Source organism: Saccopteryx leptura, chromosome 10, assembly GCF_036850995.1.
Source record: "Saccopteryx leptura isolate mSacLep1 chromosome 10, mSacLep1_pri_phased_curated, whole genome shotgun sequence".
NCBI classification, from domain to species: domain Eukaryota; kingdom Metazoa; phylum Chordata; class Mammalia; order Chiroptera; family Emballonuridae; genus Saccopteryx; species Saccopteryx leptura.
The window spans coordinates 41,727,899-41,753,246 of NC_089512.1; the positions used below are offsets into that span (position 1 = coordinate 41,727,899).

Genomic DNA, 25,348 nt, shown 5'->3' on the forward strand with positions numbered 1-25,348 from the left:
ATCAGACCTTCTTCTGGGATTACCTTCCTTCTTCTTAAAGTGCATCCTTTAGAATTTTCTTGTTTATGTGCAGACCTGTTGGCAATGAATTATCACCATCTTTATTTGAATTCACTATCATTCTTTCCCTTTTCTTTTCATGAAATTTCATATTGAATTATAACATACATATAGTAAAATACCCCAAATTAAATAAACAGCTTGATAAACTGTCTCCAAGTGCACACACCCATTCAGCAGCCCCTCCAAGCCTGTCTCCTGCATTATTCTGCCACTGCCCACCCCAAAGGTAACCACTGTTCTCACTCCTGTTACCACAGAGTGCTTTTCTCTCTGCTTAAATTATAGATACACACGGGATCATACAGTATGTATGAGGAAGAGGAGGAACAGGTGGAGAAGAGAAGGTAGAGTGGAGGAGGAGGATGTGTTGGTGGAGGTGGGGGAGGACAAATTGAAGGAATTGGCATGGATAAAGAGAAGAAGGAGATAAAGGAAGTGAAGGAGGTGAAAGAGGAGGCAGAGGAGGAGGAAGAGGAATTGGAGGTAGAGGAGGAAGAGGAGATGGTGGAACAGATAGAGGTGGTGGTCATAGGTCACATGTTGGCTTCTCACCACCATAACCAATGCCTGTTGGATTTCTTTTTACACACTTAGTATCTTTTATTACTGTCAACACTGTGAGTTAGATACTATCTTTACTTTATGGATGTTAAAAACAAAGCTGAAAGAAGTGAAGCGATTTTTTATATAAGTGGCAGAGTTGGGATTTGAACCCAGGACTCTCATATGATGCTCTTTTCTTTGATTTTTGAATGTCCCTTTAATAATATTCTTTGTATAATAAGCGTTGCACTAATTTGGTCTTTTGTAACTTCAAGGAAGTTTCCTGTGCCTGTTACTGTTTTTAAAGGGGAATTCATTCTCTCTGAACATTGGTTGAACCAGCTGCATTGAAGAAATCTTGCCAGCAGATGGCGACCCAAAACCAGTCACTCGGGATACCAATCACGGCTTTCTGGAAGAAGTCATAGACTCACACTTGTCCTTGCCTGGGTGGGTGTCTGCCTTCATCCTGTGATTTCTGGGCCTCTGTATTCTCAACCACTGCTACCTGGAGGCTCACCCTGGTTTCCTAAAGCTTTCAGGACAAAATGCTCACCCTTTAGACCCTTCTGGTCTGGTGCATGTTTGAGTCCCTGCTTCTTTTGCCTTTTGTCTCAGCCCCTGCCTCCTAATCTCAAATGGCTTTAATGCTCTTCATGCACTGTGTTCTCCCACATTCTGTGCCTTTGTCCTTGTTGGTCACTCTGAGGAAGCAGTCTGGAAGACCCCTTCTCCCTCCCCCCATCTGCTTAATGTCTTCTCATTCTTGGGGGACTCAGCTCAAGGATCACTTACAGGAGGGCCATTCTACCCTTCCACCACTGCACCCCCCTCCCCCGCACCATGCCCAGGCTGGTGGGGCCCCTTCTCTGTGCATCCCTCTGTCCCAGCACTGGTGGCCCTGTGTCCTACTCTTTTTTGCTTGACTGCTTTCCTCCTAGATAGTCCCCTGGAAAGTGGGCACTATGTCCTATTCATCAGGTTATTCCTAGTGCCATACATGGTGCAGAATAAAAATTACTGAGAGAATAAATAAACAAATGAGTGAGGGCAGGGACCTGGCTCAGGGAAATTGTGCCCAAGGCCTCTGTAGAGTCCCAAGGGCTGCCCTTTTGTAGGCGTGGACAGGGTCACAGGGAGGGCGGCCCTGCCTGGCCTGCAGGGTAGGGCATTTGTGCTTCCTGTTTGGGGCACTTCTTGCATCATTTCAACAGCCTCTTTGAATCTCTTTATATACCTCCAAGGAAGAATGCATTTTCTCAAGATGTAAAAAAGTAATTTCAATAAGTAGAAGGAAAATGCATTTTAATTGCATTATTATACTAATTTATGTCTCCTGCCCCTTTAAAATGTGCTTTTTCACAGTGTGGAAGCACATTAGGGTTGGGAGTTGAGACTAATTGTTCCAGATGGCTGCTGAGAGACAATGGGCTTTGTTTCTACAGCTTTCAAAGCAGGTGAGTAAACAGGTCTGCTTTATTCTCTCCACAAGGCAGATAGGGTTCATGAGCTCAGGGATCACAGTTCCAAGGTCTGTGCTCCTGGTACAGCACCTAGCACATATTAGGTGCTCAGGAAGAATCTGCTCCGTGGATATGTGAATGAATAACAGAGGTAGGGCTGGATATAAATTGAGCAGGATTCAAGATGGTTGAGTCTTTTTCTCAAATACATGCTGTGCGATTTGGCTGTGGGAAGAGGAGGAAATGACTGAACATCTGCTGGACACCTCCTGGGTGCTAGGTATGGGGCGGCCACATAGTCTTCACAACCACCCTGTGAGCTGAGCCCAGTGTACAGATCAGCAAGTCAGGCACAGACAAGGTGAGTTACTCTCCTGAGGTCTCACGTGCTGAGGCCCAGAGTCAGTATGAGGAATGGATTCCAGCATCCAGGCTCTTCCCTCCTCCCCAGCCAGACTCTTTTAAACAAAAACTACCACACACTGAACACCTACTATGTGTACAATGAAACTAGGTACTCTCTCTATTAACTCTGTATCTGGCACACAGAGCATGTCAGGTAAATGGAAGTAATTACTGTTAATAAAGATCCTCACAAAATCCTTTTAAAGGAGGTATTTTTAATTTATACAATATATGCCAGTGATTGCCAGACTTGAATGAAACACAAATTCTGGTTCAGTCGTTCTGGGCCATGGCCTGAAAGTGCGCATGTCTGACAAGTTTGATCATGCCAGTTGCACAAGAGGGTAATAGAGCCGAGGCTCAGGGGGAGGAACTAACTTGCTGAGGACACCCAGCTGGGTGCAAGAGAAAGCTATCCCGTTCTCCTGCATCTTAGTTTCTGAGACAGGTGCCTGCAGCCCTGAGGATACACCTCCAATGTTGTGTTATCCACATGGTTAGGGCCGTCTGCCTCAGGGGAGGGGGGCAATTCCAGGCCACATCTGTCCATCTGCCGACCTGCTTCTCTGTGTCTGTCTGGTGGTTGTCTTCTATTATGTCACCATTTTTTTTGTTTTCTTTCTGGTAACAGCTTTATTGAGACATAATTCACATACCATATCATTTACCCATTTATAGTGTAGAAGCCAATAGTTTTTATTTTAATTATAGAGTTGTTCAATCATCACCTCTATCAATTTTCTAACATTTCATTTCCCTGAAAAGAAACCTTGCAACCTGTAGCTGTTACTTTCCAACTCTTCTAGCTCTAGGGAACCAACATTGTACTTTTTCTCTCTACTGATTTACACATCCTGGACACTTCTTATAAATAGAATCACATACTGTATTTTTCACTCCATAACATGCACCAGACCATAAGACATACCTAGAGTTTTAAAGAAGAAATAAGAAAAAAAGTATTCTGAACCAAATGGTGTATTAAAATATTTAACAAAATACCATGTTTTTCACTCCATAAGATGCATGGGCATTTTTCCCTCCACTTTTTTTTGGGGGGAGAAAGTGTCTTATGGAGTGAAAAATATGGTAATATGTGATATTTTGTGTCTGGCTTCTTGCACTTAGCATAAAGTTTTCAATGTTCGCCTACATTGTAGCATCAGTACTTTATTTCTTTTAATGGTTGTATAATATTTCATTATATGGATATATCAAAGTTATCCACTCACCTGTAATTGACATTTGGAATATTTTTACTTTTTAGCTATTATTAATAATGCTACTATGACTGTTTGCATTCAAGCTTTTGTGTGGACATATATTTCCATTTTCTTGGACATAATATACCCAGGAGTGGAATTTTGATATCAAATGGCAACTCTAAGTTTAACTTTTTGACAAACTGCCACGCTCTTTTCCAAAGTGGCTGTACCATTTACATTCTCATCAGCAACAGATGTGATTTGTCCACATACTAGTCAACACTTGTTATTATGCCTTTTTTTATGCCTTTTTGATTATAACCATCCTAGTGGTTGTGAAGTGGACATCACAGTATCTCAACTATTGAAATGTAAAAATTACTTTTCATAATAGCTGTCTGTTGGTTAAATAAGATTGTAAAATATGATTTTTATGTTTGCTCACTTATAGTTTGCATTGGGGCTGGGCAGCGCCAGGTATATGTGGGTCTGTGAAATTGCAAATTACCTTCCTGCTTAGGAAGGGCCATTGTTTTGCTAATGTTTGCTGGAGGAGAGGTTTTTGCTCCAGAGAGTTTTGAAAAGGAGAGCAGGAGAGAGAAGAAAAAAGAAGCCATGTTTTGTAGGAAGAGCAGAGAGAATGTAGAATGCTGAAGGAGAAGCAGTTTGTGCAGAGAAGTGAGAAGCTCTGCAGATGGGGAACCAGAGGTGAGGGGCTTTGCAAGCTCCACTGATACTGGTGGGGCCTTTGATTCTAGGAGAAACTGGAGAAGATTCTCCTGATTGTGGAACTGGAGAATGTGTCAGTGGCTTTGGGAGCCCTGAGTGAAAGGGAAATGTTTTCCTTGTGTGTTGCTCGTTAGCCAGTGTGAGACTTTAATAAAGCAATGGCCCACCATTTTTGGGCTCCACTGTTTCTTTACTGTCTGCCCAAATTCAATGAGAACCTGCATGTGCATGGCCCCAACAGCGGTGGCCTCTGGCCATACGCTGTCCTGCAGCTGTACCATGTTCACCTCCTTATCCTTCCAGATGACAGTAGCCATTCCCTCATCAACATCTGAACTAGATTATACAACTTTTCAGCTACTTCTAGATCTTAAAGATATTGTTCCAATATTAAAGATTCATGCTATTCACCTAAAGAATGCAAATTCATGTCTGATTCTAAACTCTCCCTCCAAGAGCTGTGTCTCTAAATGTTTTATCTGGGGAGGGGGATGGGTGGAGGAGTGACTGTGTCAGTAGCCGTTATACTGAAGCAGGCTAGTAAGAAGCTAGGAACGCTGCGTGGTAAGTGGAATCGGGAAACTGAGGCAGATAGCTGATTCAAACTGGCCTCATCCAGCACCCTGCCTCACCTGCCCCCTTCTCCCTTGCACGACCACTCCCTTAAGTGTTAAACACTCGGGACAATGAGGTTCTTATTCGTACAAATAATCTTAGGAACAACTCTTCAAATTTGTTGACCACAGAGACAGAGTTTTGGTCAAACTAGAGATAACATCTAGATCTCAGTTGTGTTTCAGATTCAAACCCAGAAAATCAGCAAAACCAGATGAAGTGATGCCACGGCCAACATCAGGACCAGATGCAATGACCAATGATCCCCTACCCTAGTGCCAACCAATCAGTAGAACATCATTCTGATGCATCAGCATGTTAAAGGACACACTTAGAAAGCTGATGAATAGTTTATTGAGGTCCTCCCCTAAGACCTTCCCTGAAATTTCCACCTTTAGAAAAAAGGCCCTTAAGACGAAGGACCCAGTGCATGCTCTCTCTGGAGCATGCGTATGCCTACTTCCTTCAGGCATATATACCAGTATTTGCTCTTTTTCTCCTAAGCTGTAAGGGTTCCTAGGGGACTTGCAACCAGAGGAGCAGAGAGCAATGGCAGTTTATCCTCAGCTACCCCCTGAGCCTCTACCCAAGGCTTTCTTTTACCTCTGTAACTTGTTTCCTGAGCCCACACAGCCCAACAGGCTCACTTCTTCTGCCTCTTTGACTTTCTTTCTAAAAGACCAAGGCAGCTCTCTGAGCAGACTGCTTAAATCTTCTCTTCAAATGTACTTCCATTTTTCATGCTAAATAAACTTATTCTTGCACCAGAGTTGTTGGCTCTGAATTCCTTTTCTGCCGATCTCAAGAACTGAGGTCCAATGTTGTGAGCCAGCGCGATTCATAATTTTTCAGGTCTCGGGTGGGAACGGTGGAGGATTAGAAAATAAACACAGAAAGAAAAAGGATGGGATCGAGAGGACCCACTGCCAAGCTGATGGCTTGCAAGAGTGAGTCTCCACCCCCAAAACTCTTTATTTATAAGGCAGAGAGCAAAGTCATTAGCAAATCAAAGAGAGCTCAGATACAAAGTTGCATTTCTGAGGCAAACCAAAAATTCTCCCAAGTGCAGAAAACCCCCTACTATACATAACATCTTAGCTTCACAAAACAAAGGGTAAAAAGAAAATTGCCTCTAGTCTCTTCAAGGGGCATAGGGGATGGGATGAATAGAAACCATCAACATCACAGCTAACATGGAGCTGTGGAGAAGGACGTGTAAATTGCCTTTACCAACTTAAACAATCAGAGGTTGTGGGGAAGAGCTTAGCCCTTTGGCTTAAGTCTTAAACTGCGAGGACTTTTGTCACCTTGCATTCTCCCACAATCCAGCATTGCTGCTAACAATACCCCCCTCTTCTCTTCTGTTTTAAGTTCTGGCTTTCTCTGGTGGTGGAAAGACTGCAGGTCTCTGCTGGTCAGTGCTGCTCTTTCCATCAACACAACTGACTGTTAGCCCCTCTGTGTGGAGAACACTCCACAGAGACAAGGCAGGTTGTCTTGAAGGGGGTGCATCCTGTGGGATCTTCTCACTGAACACCTCCCAGGTGTTAGAGACCTGGCTCCAGCTGACAGCTTCCCCCACACACCCTGAGACCCTGCCCAGGCAGCCCACCTCACAGCTCCTTCCTACAGAGGTCTGCAGCTTGTCACTCCTAATGGAGTCTCCTTCCTTGGTCTTGAGAGGGTTCAGAGAAGGCCTCCCCAAGATGTGATAATTTGGCATGTGTATTATTTTGAGCTGAAACCATCAAGACTCTGTGGGCTCAAGATAAACTTTTACCTCTCCCTTAAAGATTTCAAATTGGAAACCTTGCCCATAATAAGAGTAATTACCAGCAATAACTTTTTATGACCTACCCACAGGGCAGGAAAAACTTCTAATTACTGAACATCTGCTCTTCTTGTTGTCCTGTGAATGACCTTCCTGCTCTGGAGCCTCAGGTGCTTTCCTCATTTTTAGCTCAGGATGTCATATATACCTGTCTCTGAACTTCTCATTTACGTGGGGTCCCCCTCCAAGAATGTGGGGTTCCCATATGTTTGTGTGTAATTGCACTTGATACTTTTCTCTTGTTAATTTGATTCATGCAGATTTAGTTATTGCATGAGCTGAAAGATCCCAGAAAGGGAGAGCAGAAGCCTTCCTCCCCCGCAGCCTCACGAGAGAAGGTGAACTCAAAGGCTAGGGATGAATTAGCCTCTCTCTGTGCTCACTGTATGTATGTGTCCAAAAGCTGAGGACCCTGCACGTCTCACTCATTCTCTTCTTCCACTGGAATGGGGAGGGTGGGAGCGGCAAGGGTAAGTAAGGCAAGTAGTGGAATGCTGGAACCCTGGAACTGAACTGAAGGCTCTGTGAGGAGCGCTGCCCCCACTGCTGGGGACTTTCTGAACTGACAACGTGGGCAAATTTATTGCCTTTTCTGCTCAGTTTTAGATTTCAATGATGAAACCTAGAGACAGGAAAGCACCTCTTCTTACCTCATTACTTCCCATTCTGTGGGTCAGGGAGGAGACCTTTCAGGGCACCTAGGTGGGGTGAAAAAGAGCTGCTTTTCAGGAAGCTCAGGCTAGGCAAACAAAGCAATCAGTGACCTTGATGGTTGTAAATTTGAATGATATTGAAATGAAAATGTAGGAAAAGCATTTCTGAGTTGGTGGTCGTGAGTATGGAAGCAGACACAGAGTATAAGTACAGATGATCGAGAGAACCCTCCGGATCAGCCCCACCACACTTACCTTGAACCTTCTCAACACGTTGACGCCCAGCCTGGACAGGATCAGTTTGCATTTGTTGTTTCCTGTTCTATTTCTCAGGGTCCAAGCATAATAGCTAAGAGCAATGCAACTAAATTCAGGCTGTCTGGCTTCAAATCCCTACTCTTTCTTTACTAGCTGTGGAACGTAGAAATAGTTGTTGAACATTTCTAACCTTGAGGTCCTAGTGCAGGGGTCGGGAACCTATGGCTTGCGAGCAAGATGTGGCTCTTTTGATGGCTGCATCTGGCTTGCAGACAAATCTTTAATAAAAAAAATAATGTTAAAAATATAAAACATTCTCATGTATTACCATCCATTCATTTCCTACCACTCATGTTCATGGTTGCGGGTAGCTGGAGCCAATCACAGCTGTCCTCTGGGACAGCACCAAATTTTTATTGGATAATGTGTAATGTAAATAGGTCGTTGTATGGCTTTCACGGAATTACATTTTAAAATATGTGGCGTTCATGGCTCTCTCAGCCAAAAAGTTTCCCGACCCCTGTCCTAGTGTATAAAATTAGATTATTAATATTGCTTGTCGGCCCTGGCCAGTTGGCTCAGTGGTAGAGCGTCGGACTGGCATGCAGAAGTCCCGGGTTCGATTCCCGGCCAGGGCACACAGGAGAGGCGCCCATCTGCTTCTCCACCCCTCCCCCTCTCCTTCCTCTCTGTCTCTCTCTTCCCCTCCCACAGCGAGGCTCCATTGGAGCAAAGATGGCCCGGGCGCTGGGGATGGCTCTGTGGCCTCTGCCCCAGGCGCTAGAGTGGCTCTGGTCGCAACATGGCGACGCCCAGGATGGGCAGAGCATCGCCCCCTGGTGGGCAGAGCGTCGCCCCCTGGTGGGCGTGCCAGGTGGATCCCGGTCGGGCGCATGTGGGAGTCTGTCTGACTGTCTATCCCTGTTTCCAGCTTCAGAAAAATACAAATATATATATATTGCTTGTCACGGTGACAATGAACTACTTGGAGACCAGATGAAATACTCCAAGGGGCTGAGGGGAGGTAACAGCCCCAGACAGGAGATCCAGCCTTACTCAGATTATTTATTAGCCAGTACAAATAACTCAAGGAAGCAAACAGCAGAAGTTTTCAGGGGGTGAAGTAAAGGACAAGGAACATGTTGACTTTATATCTCTGTTCTGAGAGCCTAAAACATTTCTTCCTGCAGAGTCTTATCCTGCTGTTTTGCTGTTTCCAGCATGCACTGTTTCCAGTACAGGGTCAGAGACGACCCTGGATTCTCGTCCACTCAGGGCTTTCGCCCTAGGGTGCCTTTCTGTCTCTAATTCTTCACAGCATATTCCTACAATTGCTAACTTTATATGCTTGTGGGAACCAAAAAAAAGACAATGCATGTATGCTACAAAATACCATAGACCAGATGGCTTATAAACAACAGAAATTTATTTTTCACAGTTCTGGAGCTAAAAGCCCAAGATCGAGGTGTTAGTAGACTTGGTGTCTGGTGGGGGGCCTGTTCACGGTTCATAAAAGGCTTTCTTCTCAGTGAGCTCTCACATGGCAAAAGTGGGGAAGGAGCTCTCCAGGATGCCTTTTATTTATTTTTTATTTTTTTTTTATTTTTTTATTCAGTGAGAGGAGGGGAGGCAGAGACAGACTCCCACATGTGCCCTGACTGGGATCCACCAGCCAAGCCCACTAGGGGGTGATGTTCTGCCCATCTGGGGTGTTGCTCCATTGCTCAGCAACAGAACTCTTCTTAGCACCTGAGGTTAAGGCCATGGAGCCATCCTCAGTGCCCAAGGTCAACTCACTTCAATTGAGCCATGGCTGCAGGAAAGGAAGAGAGAGAGAGAGAAGCAAGAGGGGAGGGATGGAGAAGCAGATGGTGCTTCTCCTGTGTGCCCTGACCAGGAATCAAACCCAGGACATCCACTTGCCAGGCCGACTAGCACTGAGCCAACTAAATAGGACCTCTGGGATTTCTTTTATAAAGGCACTAGTCTCATTCATGAGGACTCCACCCTCATGATCTAATAACCCCTAAAGACCTCAACTCCTACTAACATCACATTATGGACTAAGATTTAACATTTGAATTTTGGGAGGACACAACATTCAGTAGCAACGTTACCTCATTTGGAGTTCATACAAATTAGGTGTTTAATACTTCATTCCTTAACTTCATCACAATTTGCTCTCAATGAATAATTTAAGACATGCATTTAAATCACTCCCTTCTCTAATTACAGAATGAAAACTTTTTCCGGAGTAGAGGAAGCCAGTCAGCAGCAGGGGAGAGAGGCTGTGTGGAGAGGTGCGATGGGCACTCTCTGAAGCTTCTTGCCCGGGGAATCTGTCTACCTCGTCCACCATTACCCAGAACCACCACTCGCTCAGACAGAAGGGGTAGAGCTGCAGAAAGAGATCTCATGCTTGAAGATGCCTGATCTAGAGCTATACTGTATTAAAAACTCTATAGCTCGATTCAGGCTATATACTGTATTATTAATAAGAAGGGAGTCTTTAAAATGTTCTGCATTGTGTTTAGATGTAGAAAGTAGTAGAAGTGCTTTTAATTTTGTTTTAAATATATTATAAACTAAATGGACAATATTAATAATTATACTATTTTATGTATGGCACACGTTCATGCTCTCTACATAAACACACACACATTTAATCTTAAAATAAAACATTATAAATACATGGGAAATATAATAAGCATAATTAATTGTTGTATTTTCTTCCTCTGTTTAATTGCCTTCATCTTTAGTAGTTTAAAAAATTTTTTTCAAGTTGGGCCTTAAGTGGTAAACTCAGTCCTTATTTGTTTGAAATGTCCTCATTGTGAAATACTTGTCTAGCTGAGTATAGTGTTATGGGTTGACAGTTCTATTCTCTTAGCATTTTGAAGATTCTGTTCCATAGTCTTCTTACTTTTGTTGATGCCATTGTTGATATTGTACCAGTTAAATAATTATTATTTTGTAGGAAATCTGTGTTGTGACATCTGTACCAGTCTAGTTGTCAATATTTTATTGGAATTTTGTCCTTTAGCTCTAGTTACTTTTAAGATTTTCTCTATATCTTGAGTGTTCTGTAATTTGGCTATGTGTCTAGGTTTAGATTTATTTTCTTCATACATATTATGGTTCTTACATCTGAGAAGCCATGTCTCCATTAATTCTGCAAAATTCTCAGCCATTATTTCTTATAATTTTTTCAAATATTATCGCCTTCATTTATTCTATCTTCTCCTTCTGGAAATACTATTAGATATAGGTGGACCTTGTCTTTATATCCTTGGCTCACTTAAATGCACTTTTTATATCTTTTTATCTCTTTGTGCTGAATCTGTGGAATTTCCCCAAGGTCATCTTCCAGTTCATTACTTCTCTATTCAGCTTTGTCTAGTATTACTTTGCTAAACCTGTCTCAAGTGTTTTTAAACATTATTTTAATTTTTTAAAATGTGGTTTGCATACTGTACAATTGCCCAATTAAAAGTGTACAATTAGGTGGTTTTTTAGTATAAATGGCTGGATTTTTATTGTCTAGGAATTCCATTTGTTTATTTTTAAATTTTGCCTGCTCTTTTCTTCATAGTGCCTTTTTCCCTATAACTCCAATTATTTTGGAGTTACTATTTTAAACACACTTATTTATAATCTCTATTATGTTGTCTAAAGCTCTTGTGGATATAAGCATCTTTTTTTCTTCTTTAAATTGTGTACTTTTGCTGACTCACAGTCAGGGTGGTTTGGTACCTCATTTGCTCTTTAATTTTAAACTTATCTTCAGTGGACGTTTATCTGTTGGAATCATTCACAGTGTGGGATGTAATTGTGTCCTTCTGCACTGGCTTTTCATTCACTTCTGACAGGGACCCCAGGGATATTACCAGCTTAAAACAAATTTCTATGCTAATTCATCAGCATGGGGGTTTCTGGATTATATAGATAGAGGGAATTTTAACTTTAAAGCAATGTGAGGTATGGCGCTGTGATTATAAATTCATAGGGAAGGATTTTTATTCCCATTCAGATCTCAGACAAAGGCAGACAGGAGTCCTCTTTTTTTTCTGTACGTACAAGTAGATTTTTCCCCTAGTCTACACTATCACCCAGAGTGTAGTCCTTTGATGGTCCTAGCTTCATATGGGCTTCGAAACGTCATTTCCTTACTTTGCTTGAGCTGATGGTTTCATCTCATAGTTTCTCCAGATGACCATTAAAACCCAAGCCCTACATATGTCCTGCAGAAGACATGTAGAAGAGTGTCCATAGCAGTTTTATTTATACTTTCAAAACTGAAAACAACCCAAATGACTATGAACAGTGGAATTGATAAGTGAATAATGGTATAGTTTTATAATTGAATACTACACAGTAATGAAAAAGAACAAATTGTTGATATATGCAATAACATGGATGAATGATGCAGATTTGTAATTGAGTCACAGAAACTAAACATAAAAAAATAGCCAATGTATGATTCTATTCTCACAGAACTCTACAACAGGCAAAACTAATCTTTGGTGCAAAACTAATCTTTGCTGATAAGTCAGAATGGTGGTTACCCCTGAAGGGTGATATTGACTGAAGAGGGTCATGAGAGGACCTGTGATGGAAATATTCTATTTTCTGATCTGGGAGGAGGTTCCATGGTTGTACACATGTGTAAAAATTTGTTAAGCTCTACATTTAAGGACTGTACACTTTACTATATGTTTATTATACCTCAATAAAAAGTAGACAAACAAACAAAAACTAAGACCCCCCAAAGCAGCCATAAGATAGTTAACATGTTTGCCTTTCTAGTTTTGAGTTTCTATTTCTGGACCCTGGAAATTTGCCTTTCTTTCTTTCTTTCTTTCTTTCTTTCTTTCTTTCTTTCTTCTTTCTTTCTTTCTTTCTTTCTTTTCTTTTCTTTCTTTCTTTTCTTTCTTTCTTTCTTTCTTTCTTTCTCTCTTTCTCTCTTTCTCTCTCTCTCTCTCTCTCTCTTTCTCTCTTTCTCTCTCTCTTTTTTCTCTTTCTTTCCTTCCTTCCTTCTTTCCTCTCTCCCTTCTTCCTTCCCTCCCTCACTTCCTCCCTTCCTTCCTCCCTTCCTTTCTTCCTCCTTTTTGAGTTCAGCTGAGAATGTAAAGAATATTGTGATATGTCTTCCAGTGTTCTTGCTGTTGCTTTGAGGATGGCTCACAGAGTCCACCATATTGCAGACCTAGACTAGAAGTCTTAAGTATCCTTCTGTGTAAACCACTTTTACGTGTATGTAGTGGGTGCATCCAGCAGAGTACAGCATATTTTTAGCATAGTTGTTTCTTTTTTTTTTTTTTTAATTTTTTTTTTAATTTTTTTTGTATTTTTCTGAAGCTAGAAACGGGGAGAGACAGTCAGACAGACTCCCACATGCACCCGACCGGGATCCACCCGGCACGCCCACCAGGGGCGATGCTCTGCCCACCAGGGGGCGATGCTCTGTCCCTCCGGGGGGGGGGGGTCGCTTTGCCATGACCAGAGCCACTCTAGTGCCTGGGGCAGAGGCCAAGGAGCCATCCCCAGCACCCGGGCCATCTTTGCTCCAATGGAGCCTTGGCTGCGGGAGGGGAAGAGAGAGACAGAGAGGAAGGAGGGGGGAGGTGGAGAAGCAAATGGGCATTTCTCCTGTGTCCCCTGGCTGGGAATCGAACCCGGGTCCACCGCACACCAGGCCGACGCTCTACCGCTGAGCCAACCGGCCAGGGCTTGTTTCTTTATCTAACTGTTCACAAAAATTAACACTGGGGCAGATTTATGTTCAGAAAGAACCCCTGATGTGGGCTCTTTTAGTTATGTAAGTGCAAGTCCCCCAGTGACCTGGTGAAAGGACAGAATAGGACCTGGTGGGGCCTGATGGAGACAAGTGTGATAAATGCTTCTTGTATTCAGAACTGATTTGTATTCAGAGAAAAGGCATGCAAATTTGCATAAGGGCTAAAGAGTCTTCTCTGGAGAAGGTATTGAGACTTTGGTCACTACCATCATGAGGTTCAGCTATACTAGACATTCTCTGATGGAGTAGGATAATCTAATTTGAGGTTTTCCCATAAGAAAAATAACATCCTCTGGGGAGTCTGGACTAGTGATCCAGGTTCAAAAGAGCAGTCTAAGGTATCACAAAGGAGCTATTTATGATACAAGGAATGGCTGAGGTAAGAAGCCTTTTATGACTCAGCCTGTCTTCCATAAGAATTATAATTGAGGAGTACTGTGTCCATGTCAGTGTTACCTAAGTGACTGCAACATGAGAACAAACGTGAATGCCCCCCATGCCTTGTGTAGGGAACTGGCACAATAACAGCATCACCTCCGCAGAGAACAAGAGGTCAACTGATTATGTAGAACCAGTTATTAACAGCAACCCTGCAAGGTAGCAACACACTCAGTGACAAATGAATATTTGGGCTTCCTTGTGGACAGGTCAGACATTCTAGTTCTCACTTCACCTGGTCTTAAGAAGTGGAACTGAAGCCCTCAGGTCAAATAAACTCCAGTGGTATGGTACTCTCGGGGGCTTAGATAACTAAAAACCACTCACAAGTTGCTTTTCTCTACTATAGAGGGTGAAAGTGAACTTAATTTCCTAGCTTCCCTTGCAGCTAGGGTGGTCATGTGATCTAGTTCTAGACAATAGGATGTAGACAGAATTCCCATTCAAGTGACAAGACAAAATCTCTTAGCCCTTTGATCTTCCCCCTTCGTGCCTGAAGAGGAAGCAGGCATTTTGTGACCACAAAAATGAATCTGAACTAAAAGCCTGGGTCCTTAAGGACATTTCTGAGCAGTGTAGCAGCCCTGGACTACCTAACTTTGGATTTATATATTTTTTAATTCATTGATTTTAGAGAGAGAGCAAGGGAGAGGGAGAGGGAAAGAGAAAGAGAGAAGCATCGATTTGTTATACCACTTATTTATACATTCATTGGTTCATTCTTATATGTTCCCTGACTGGGGATCAAACGTACAGTCTTGGTGTATGGGGCAATGCTTTAACCAACTGAGCTACCTGGCCAGGGTGTGGATTTCCTATTATGGGAGGGAACTACACCTCATTTGTGTAATGGACTGTTGATTGGATTTGCTGTTGCTTGCAGTGGAAACCATTCACTTAAAAAAAAATTTTTTTTTAATTATAGTTGACATACATATTAGTTTCTGGTGTACAACATAGTGATGAGACATTTATATATCTTATATAGTGATCACCATGATAAGTCTGATAACCATCCATCACCACATAGAGTTATTATATCATTGACTTTCTTCCCTGTGCTGTATATCACATCCCTGTGACTTACTTGACTTAACTAGTAGTTTGTACTTCTTATTCCCGTTTACCTTTCAGCCTATTCTCCCACCCACTTTCATCAGCTTGTTCTCTGTATCTATGAGCTTGTGTCTATTTGGTTTTGCTTGTTCATTTGTTTTATTTTTTATATGTAGTGAAACCCATTCTTAAGTGCCACAGGGGAGCGGCCTATGGGGGCAGATGCTGTATTGCTTAATAATGAGGGCTTGCAGCTGCTCAAGTGATTAACTGGGAAAATGAAAGAAACGTGCTCGTGTTTGCAACCTCAGCTGCTGATGTGCATCAAACGGGTTTAGGCCTTATCTCATTATTCCAAAAGGAGCATTATGACGGAAGTGTGGCTGGCATGATCCACACTTGATATCCTTGGACACTGATGCCCAGAGATGCTCACTGAGGGGTTTTCTAATTGTAAAAGTAGTACAGACTCATTGTACAAACAGTGGGAAACACAGAAACGTCTAAAGAAGAAATGATGTGAATTTCCCCCATGGGCCATTTTGATGCATTTCATCATGGGCTTTCTTCTTTGTGCAAGCACATGTCCATACATACACTTTTTGACTTTTTGGTTTTTTCTTAAGTGACTTTTCAAAGGCCACACCGATTGTCACTGTGGAAACCAGGATGGGTGGTAGGACTATAGTGTGTGGGACTAAGAATAATAACTAGTAGGCTGTGGTGTAACTTATTAGCTTTCACTTTTTAAAGAATGAGAAGAGAGAGAATCCAGAGAAGGCCAGGGAAAGCCGTTCAAGGATGCAGAGAGCACAGTGCTGCCCACTCTCCAGGCCCCTCTGCTTCTCACTCAGAGTTTTCTCTGTGCTGACCTGTCTTTAGTAAAGCACAGGGGCCTCTGCACAAAGACTGTCTTGTTTTTCAGGAGGAGCCAGAGGTCAAGGTCTCCTGACAGGCCTCAGAGGGACGGTGAGCAGTCAGTGTGAGGACACCTGTGTCTCTTCCTGCTGATTGGGGCCCCAGAAGTCTTGGAGGAGGAAGAAAGGAAGAAAGGAGGAAGAAAGGTGGGAGGGGAGGAAAGGAGAAGGGGAACAAGGAATAACAATCATGGAAAAGGCAAAGCGCTGTAGTCCCCTGATGGATGGGTTTCTTCCAGCCTGCTCTCCTGGGTCTGCATTTCTGTCCCAACAGGGTGTTAGTGAAACTCACACACACACGTCAAATTCTGCTTCTTGTGACCTGGGCAGTTCTTTTAATTTCTTGAGACTCTGTTCCCTTTTGTGTATCATGGATGACAGATGCGGCCATCGCAGCAGCTACCTGGGGGCGGCGTGGTGGTAAGAACCTGACACTTGCCCTCCCAGAGGCTGGGCAGGGACTCCCAATGGGAAGCATTAAAATGTGCCTTTGCTTTACTCAGAATTTGGCAGGGTGGTCTGTGTTTGCCTGTTCTTCATCTGGAGAAGCTGATGCTGTCTTCTAACAAGATTGGCATAGTAATTCAAGTGGGGGAGGAGGTACTGCTGTCATCACGTACAAGGCGGGGGATGTAGGGCGGGGGGGGAGGAGGAGAAAGAAACACCAGCACTCCGAGCCCTTTCACAGTTCCTGCTGCTAGAGTGCACAAGCCCCAGAGATGGAGCTGATGAGCAGGAATGTAGCTGGGCTCCAGGTTCTCCTGAGCCATCACCAAACTCTCTCTCTCTCTCTCTCTCTTGACAGAGACAGAGGGAAAGAGTCAGAGAGATGGACAGATAGGGACAGACAGACACAAAGGGAGAGAGATGAGAAGCATCAATTCTTCATTTTGGCTCCTTAGTTGTTCATTGATTGCTTTCTCATATGTGCCTTGACTGGGGGGGGGGGCTACAGCAGAGCGAGTGACCCCTTGCTCTAGCCAGTGACCTTGGGTCAAGCCAGCAACCTTGGGCTTCAAGCCAGTGACCTTTGGGCTCAAGCCAGTGACCATGGGGTCATGTCTATGATCCCACGCTCAAGTCAGCAACCCCACGCTCAAGCTGGATGAGCCATGCTCAAGCTGGTGACTTTAAGGTTTGAACCTGGGTCCTCAGTGTCCCAGTCCAAAGCTCTAGCCACTGTGTCACTGCCTGGTCAGACTCTCTCTTAGTCTCCTGTTATTGCTCCTCTTGGCTCCTTTTTGTTCATATGCTTCATTTCCTTCTTACAAAGTGACTTTCTTCATCTTCTAAAACATGGCAGCCAGCGCCTGCAGAGAGTTACATGTTACAAGCTCTGTGAGTGGAGAAGGGACAACTTGATCGCTTCTCTGGTCCGAATTCCAAAATTCCCAGGGAAAGGTCTCACTGGATGAACGTGAATAAGATGGCCACACCTTGACCAATCACCTGATTGAGTTCATGTAAGAACTCTGCAGCCCCCACACCCTCAGGACCCATAAGGATGGAGAAGGAGGTGGGGATTCAAACTAAGGGGTGATTGTTGGTATGAGGGGAAGGCTGGGACCCCAGAAAAAGATGGGCAGTGAGAAGCCCTGAGAAGCACCTGAACAAAAGATTGATGAGGGCCCTGGCCGGTTGGCTCAGTGGTAGAGCGTCGGCCTGGCGTGCAGAAGTCCCGGGTTCGATTCCCGGCCAGGGCACACAGGAGAAGCGCCCATCTGCTTCTCCACCCCTCCCCCTCTCCTCCCTCTCTGTCTCTCTTCCCCTCCCACAGCCAAGGCTCCATTGGAGCAAAATGGACCGGGCGCTGGGGATGGCTCCTTGGCCTCTGCCCCAGGCACTAGAGTGGCTCTGGTCGCAACAGAGCAACGCCCCGGAGGGGCAGAGCATCGCCCCCTGGTGGGCAGAGCGTCGCCCCCTGGTGGGCGTGCCGGGTGGATCCCGGTCGGGCACATGTGGGAGTCTGTCTGACTGTCTCTCCCCATTTCCAGCTTCAGAAAAATACAAAAAAAAAAAAAAAAAAAAAGATTGATGAGCAGGGGCGTCTGATAGTCAGACATAAGCTGTTGGCTTTGTTGGCATGTCAAGCTACTCTGTCTCCCCAACTATACTGCAAAGCCTGCCACATGTTTTTTAATGCCTGTGGGAGTGATTTGGGTGAAATGAAGGGGTCGGTATCTTATGTCTGGATCGGTGCCCAACAGAATGGGGAGAGAATGGGGTGCCCAACTCACAGGTGCTGAGTGTGGTGAGGTGTGTTTGTGTGAACTCCCTGGGAACCTCTTGAGCCAAATCTAGGTAAATATCAGTGGACTGGGCACTTCAGTTGACATTTGAATCAGTGTGAAAAAATGAGGTAGACATTATATCACAAATAAGAATTGATGTAATACACAGAGTTTAGTGTTCAGTAAGCACGCAGTAAATAGTCGTTCCCATTTCCCTCACCCATCCCATTCCCAGGATTCAGGGACATGACTTTGAATGCTTCCCAGGATTTACTTTTAGGTGAAAGAAAATATTTTTGAAAGGGTAGGGTTTTGAAAATAGACAGATCTAGCTTTTCATCCATTTTTGACTCTATCTGAATAGATTCTGCAATTTACTTAACCTCTCAAACATGTCTCTGCACCTTCATCATGAGAGTAACAGGGTGTGGGTGTAACAGATGAAAGAAGGCATGTAAAGCGCCCCAGTGCCTGATGCAGACTTTGGGGCCCGTTGAACGGTGATTCCATCCCTCTCCCGTGTTTCTTACACGTTTCCCCAATTTCACTACGAGCTCCTGCGTGCGAAAGTCATGTTTCATGATAATGTTTTATGATTCTAAGGTACTCTACTATTTGCAAAGGTTTTTTCTCACCCATGTTTTTCTTTTGAATCCCGTAATAATGATCTTGTGAAGCAGGTTGAACGGAATCTTATTTCTCACACTTTAAGGATGAGATAAGGTGTGCTTAGCATAGGGCCTGGCACGTGTCAGCGGCTTCATGTTTGTTGAGTGAATATTGAATGAGATCCACACATGTAGGCACTGTGTGACTAATTATTGAATTCATCCATTTGTTTATTCATTTAGCAAATATTTTTTTGAGCACCTTCTCTGTACCTGTCTGTGAGCAACAACAAAAGTCCTTGCCCTTATGTTGCTCACCTTGTTGGGAAAGGGATGACTAAATTAATGACCAAATGAATTGAGAAGACAAGGAGAAGGAGCTGATTGGATGCCAGTAACTACTGACAATGCTGTGTGTGCCCTCCTTCCCTCAGCTCCCAGGTTGAAACCAAATGCTTAATGTGATGGTTTAGGACAGGGGTAGTTTTATACCTACCACCCACTTTTGTATCTCTGTTTGTAGTAAAATTTTCTAACTACCCACAGGTTCCACAGTAATGGTAATTTATCAAGTAGGGAAGTAAACTTTACTTTATAAAATTCATAAAGCAGAGTTACAGCAAGTTAAAGCATATAATAATAATTACTTACCAAGTACTTTATGTCGGATTTTCGCTGTTTCGCAAAATAAATCTTTATAAAACAACTTACTATATAGTTAAATCTATCTTTTTATTTATACTTTGGTTGCTCCGCTACCACCCACCATGAAAGCTGGAATGCCCACTAGTGGGCGGTAGGGACCAGGTTGACTACCACTGGTTTAGGAGATGGGCCCTTTGGGAGGTGATTAAGTCATGAGGTCGGAGCCTTCCTGAATGGAATTAGTGCTCTTATAAAAGAGACACCAGAATTTTTCTGGAAGAAACAAGAGTGCAATGTGAACACAGGAAAGCAGAACAAGAAAGTATGTGACCATAAAGTGAATGTTTAGTCTCAGAGATCAGAAGCTTAAAAAAACAAATAGATTAAAACCTAAAAAGAAAGAAAAGAAAGATCCCAGCGCACTCAAGAAAAGAGAAGCCTCCCAACACCCTGCTTATTCTTTCAATATAACTCGTAGCTGGGCCCATCCTGGTTGATACTAACTTTGTCAACTTTCCTATGAAGGCCAAACTGGACTTCAGTCAATAACAAACTGTCTCTATGCCAAGTGTATCCCATGTACAACTGACTGTGTAATGAAACTGGGAAACTGGGGCAGAAGTTTGGACTGGCTCTAAAGGTCGCCAAGCATTCAAGGTTTGAACAATTGCCATGCACACACAGAGGAACTTACGCAAGTGGATGCATAGTACAGAGAGTAACTCAATGCAGGGTTACACTGTAGCCATAGTTGACAGACCTTAGAAGACTCAAGAAGATCCCTGGAGTTCCCATCACGTACATTTCTAACCATAGGCACAACATTGAGCAATGCTAGATGATTATGGACTCCCTCGGGTCCAAATCTTTTTTTATTTTTATTTTTCTTAAATGAGAAGTGGGGAGGCAGACTCCCTCATGTGCCCAGCTGGGATCCACCCAGCAAGCCCGCTATGGGGCGATGCTCTGTCCATCTGGGGCTGTTGCTCAGCAACTGAGTTATTTTAGTACCTGAGGCAAGGCCAGGGAACTATCCTCAGTGCCCAGGGCCAACTCGCTCCAATTGAACCACAGCTGCGGGAGAGGAAGAGAGAAATAGAGAGAAGGGAGAGGGGGAAGGGTGAAGAAGCAGGTGGGCGCTTCTCCTGTGTGCCCTGACTGGGAATCAAACCCAGGACATCCACATGCTGGGCCAATGCTCTACCTCTGAGCCAACCGGCCAGGGCTGGGTCCAGTTTCTAAAAGACAAAGTTCTTCTACTTTCCTTCAACTAACTTTCTCTGTGACCAGTTTATTAAACATGCTATAGTATGAATTATTGTTCCACTCATCCATTTACTCTGAGCCTAGAATGATTAAATACACTCACTTTTTATGTTGTTTTGAAAAAATATATTTTTTAAAAGATAAAAGAGACTCCACAGAGCTCTCTTATTTGTTCCACCATGTGAGGATACAACAAAAAAATGGTCACTTATGAATCAGGATATGGGCTCTCACCAGCTACCAACTCTCCTGGCATCTTGATCTTGGACTTCCCAGCCTCCAGAGCTGTGAGAAATAAATGTCTGTTGTTTAAGCCCCCAGTCTATGGCAGTTTAATATGACAGCCCAAGTAGACTAACGCACCAGCCTGGCATATTTTCTTTCTGAACTTTGAAAATAGAATTCTTGTAGAATTTTAAAATGACAGGTATGGAAGGGACCTTGAGGAACATCCAGTTTCATGGCTACACTTTGTAAACCCTGAGAACACTGTTCAAATGAGAACTCACTAAGGACAACCAATTTATAAAGCAGATAAAAGAAGTGCTTCTTTGTATCATATTTGTCTCCAGTTCATTAAAATGTTCTTTGACTTTGAATCTTTTCCAGGTACCATTCCACTTCTGTGCTTCTCTCACAAAACCTTAGGGGCGGGGTGTAGACATTCCGTCCTCATTCTCCACACTTCCCCGCTCCCTTTCCAACCCCCTTCTATCTGGATGTCACGTCTATCCTTTATCAAAACTGCTCCTGGCAAAATTCTCCAAGGTCTCCCTGGTGCCAAATTCAATGGCACTCTTCTGCTCTCATCCTATTTGACCTTTCAGTGGCTTTAACACCACTGCATCCCCTGTGTCTATGGAATCATTCTCTCCTAGTTTCATCTTCTCCCACCTCTTTTGTTGGCTCGCCTCTTCTACCTTAGTGGTTTTGAATTTCCTATGAGTCAGTCTTAGGGCTTCTTCTCATTCATCTCTATAGTCACTCCCTAACTAATCTCACTGATGCCGTCAGTTTTCAATATCATTTTGGTGTCTTCTAAATTTCTGTCACCAGCCCAAATTCCTAAAGAATCTCAGACTTAAATATCCAACTACCTGAATAATACTTTGATATCTCAGAGTCACCTCAAAAATTAGCTGCCCGGCTAAGTTTTCCATCTCTACCACATTTCACCTGTTTAACTCCAGTTTGCCCTCCTCCAGGGAATGACCTCACCAGGCCGCGAGGGCATCCTCTGTGCTTCTTCCTTCTCCTCAGTCCGAGCCCCCAATCAGACAAGCCCTGTCTCTTTAAATGTATTTCTCATCTTTTCAGTTTTCCTGTTTCTACTGCCGCCGCTGTAATTTCAGCCACATCAACTTTTGCTGGATTACTGCAATCACAGCCTCTTACCCAACCTGTCTGTTTCTACTCTTGTAAAATACAAATCATTTGAAAGAACTCTAAGGTTTAAATATTCTTTAATGGCCTTGCAGTGCCTCAGAGTAAAGTCTCCTTTCCAGGTCACGGCAGGCCCTGTGTGTGCACCTGCATGCTCTGCAGCAGCACGTCTGTCTACCCCCACGTTGCCCACCGGGTTCGGGTCCCATTGGACTTCTCTTAGTCTCCCGCACAGGACAGAGTCTTTCTCGTTTCAGGGCCTTTGCACACGCAGCTCCCTCCCTGGGTCTCGAATCATCTTCCCCTCACTCTCTCCGGCTAGCTCCTTTTCAGAGTCTTGATTACAACTTACTCGGCCTCTGAGAACCTTCTCTAAATATCCTATCTGAATAGCTCCCCAATTTTCTGTGTCACTTCACCCTGTCGGTTTTCTTCATAGCACTTGTCACAATTTGCAAATTACTTATCTGTTTATTTGTTTACTGTCTGCCTCTATCCCTAGATTGTGTGCCCACAAGGACAGGAACCATATCTGTTTTGGTTGTTGAAGCCTAGCTAATGCAATATATATTTATTGAATTTATAATAATGGATGAGGTCCAAGCCAGAAGGTTGGCTTTCCGGCCTTTTGTTGTGGTCTTTCTATTAGTGACTGTAAAGGCTACTGTTCTTGGTTGCCCAGCAACAGTTCTTATTTAGTCTAAAAACACACCCACATGGAAGTGGGTGAAGGGTGTTGACCTGGCCAGGCCACTGATGGTTCTCCATGGCATGGCCACAGATGTAGCCCAGGAATGGGCATGTGACCCAAACCTGGCCAACCAGAGTGCTTCCCTAAGGTTGTGCTAACTGAGGCTGGCAGGAAAGACTTTCTTTCCTCACCTGTTGTGAGGCTGTAAAGATGTTAGCTTGGGGCTGCGGAGGCAGCTGGCTGGACAGAATGAAGCCAGAGAAGCAGAGATAAGAGGCAAAGAGTGAGGGCTTCCTGATGGTGGTCGAGTCCTTGGGTCCAGGCTTTCAGGCCAGGCACCCCTGCCTTTCTGGTGTGCCTGTCAATTCCTTTTGGGTTTCGGTTTTCTTTCACTTGCAATGGCAACATAATTTCTCTGAGCCTCAGTTTTTTCACCTGTCAAATCTCATTGATTGAAGGAGTTCTCACGAGGCTCAGAGGAGAGAACGTCCACACAAGTTCTTTGAGATCCATCTCTGTGATCAGAGAAACAGGCATTTTTTATTACTGGAGCAGTTCACTCGTCTTCTCCCCAAGGACGATGTCTGGAGTTAGCGTGAGCGCCTGGGCTGGGTCATTTAGGAAGCTTTTTGGGGTCCAAAGGCCAAGTCCCTGCCTTAGGCAGCAACCTAAGCATGTGTCAGTCCTGGAATGACCAGCACTATTACCTTATTGCCCCTGACATTTCCAGTCCTTGACACACATGCACAACGGAAGTCACAAATACTGAGAAGCAAGTTTCTTCCGGGTGAGTATCAAAGCCTTTTGTTTTTATTTATTTATTTAGCTGCTGGGAGACTTTCTTCTTCATTACTGGTGTCACACAGAGAGCTTATATGCCTCCAGCTTTGATCTAAAATAGTTTAAAGTGAAAGCAGCTGCTTGTGCTAAGCAGTCTCACCCCAGGTCCCCCAGGAGCAAGACTGGATAATGAAATGCAAACGGTTTGACCAGGGCTTTGCCGCTGGAAGATGGCTGCCTGCTGCGTCAACAATCGGGCTGTCTAACGCCAGCTCCTTGCTTGTCCAATCTGCTTTTCCTGTGTCCAGCTACCCTCCCAGCTGTTCCAAGCGCCTGAAACCTACGTCCACATGAACATGATTTTTTTTTTCATTGTCACATGTACTTAAGCCTTCACTGTCGTCTCAGTTACTTATTACGACCACCACTCTCCCAGTGGCTCAGGAGTGCCTGACACCTCCCAGCTACTTGGTGATCGTTGCCCAAGTGACTTTCATCGTCCAACCCCAGTGCCACATTCTCCCTAACCGGTCATTTAGTCTCAGCAGCCTCTTGTCACTTTGAATGCAGGTCTACAGTGAGAGTCATCTGCCACCTCTCCAGTTTCTCACCCAGTCTCTTTATTTCTCATAGCACTCCATCCTGCTGCCCCAATCCCAGGCTCTGACCTTCAGATTGATCTTGACCCTTCCATTTAACTTTCTCTACAGATCCAGGCAGCTGCCTATTTTAGTGATTTGTTGATTGATTGTTTCACCCAACACAGTTACCAAGGGCTCTCTGTCAGGTTCTGTGTAAGTGTCAAGGAGATAGAAAATAGAGCTGCCCTCTCTTGGTCTATTGCTTGAACCACTGAGGCAGAACAATGGTGTCCCTATTCCAAGGCCTCATTAAAGCTCCCTAAACTCTGTGTGTGTGTGTGTGTGTGTGTGTGTGTGTGTGCGCGCGCGCGCGCGTGCGGGCACGCATATGCGTGTGCATGCATGCATTTTACTCCTCTGGCAAAATTCCATCATTGCTCTCCATAGAATGAAGCCCAAATTTAGACTACAGCTGTGCTGTCCAGTGTGGCATCCAATGGCTAAATGTATGTAGCAACTGAGTACATAAAATGTGTTCAGTCTGAATTGAGATATATGGTAAGTGTATGATACATAACAAATTTCAAAGATCCAGTACAAAAGCAAAACCACCAATGAGATAATTAGATTTTTAATTATGTGTTGAAATGATCATATTCTGGATATACTGAATTAAATAAAATATTATTTAAATAAATTTTTACTTAACTTTTTTAACAGGGCTATAAGACAATCTAAAATTAATATGTGATTTGTATTATATTTCTATTTTCAGCACAGGTTTAAAGTATGGGGTTTCCCATGATCTGAGTCCTAATGACTTGACATATTATTTCATATTTTCCTTGGGATAGGCTGATATGGTTTGTATTATAAAATTATTTTACTGATGAAGAATCTGAGATTCATAAATGTATGACAGGCCCTAGCTAGTTGGCTCAGTGGTAGAACGTCATCCTGGCATGTGGATGTCCTGAGTTCAATTCCCAGTTAGGGCACACAGGAGAAGTGCCCATCTGCTTCTCCACCCTGCCCCCTCTCACTTCTCTCTCTTCCCCTCCTGCACCCATGGCTCAACTGGAGCAAGTTAGTCCGGGGCATGAGGATGGCTCCATGGTCTCTGCCTCAGGTGCTAAAAAGAGCTCAGTTGCTGAGCAATGGAGCAATACTCCAAATGGGCAGAACATCAC

The 25,348-nt window shown here is 43.8% G+C and overlaps 1 pseudogene; it reads left to right on the forward strand.

The window, feature by feature from the left end:
* The first annotated feature begins 468 nt into the window (after positions 1 to 468).
* On the forward strand, positions 469 to 20,348 carry LOC136381838 (rRNA-processing protein FCF1 homolog pseudogene; annotated as a pseudogene).
* Positions 20,349 to 25,348: the final 5,000 nt, after the last annotated feature.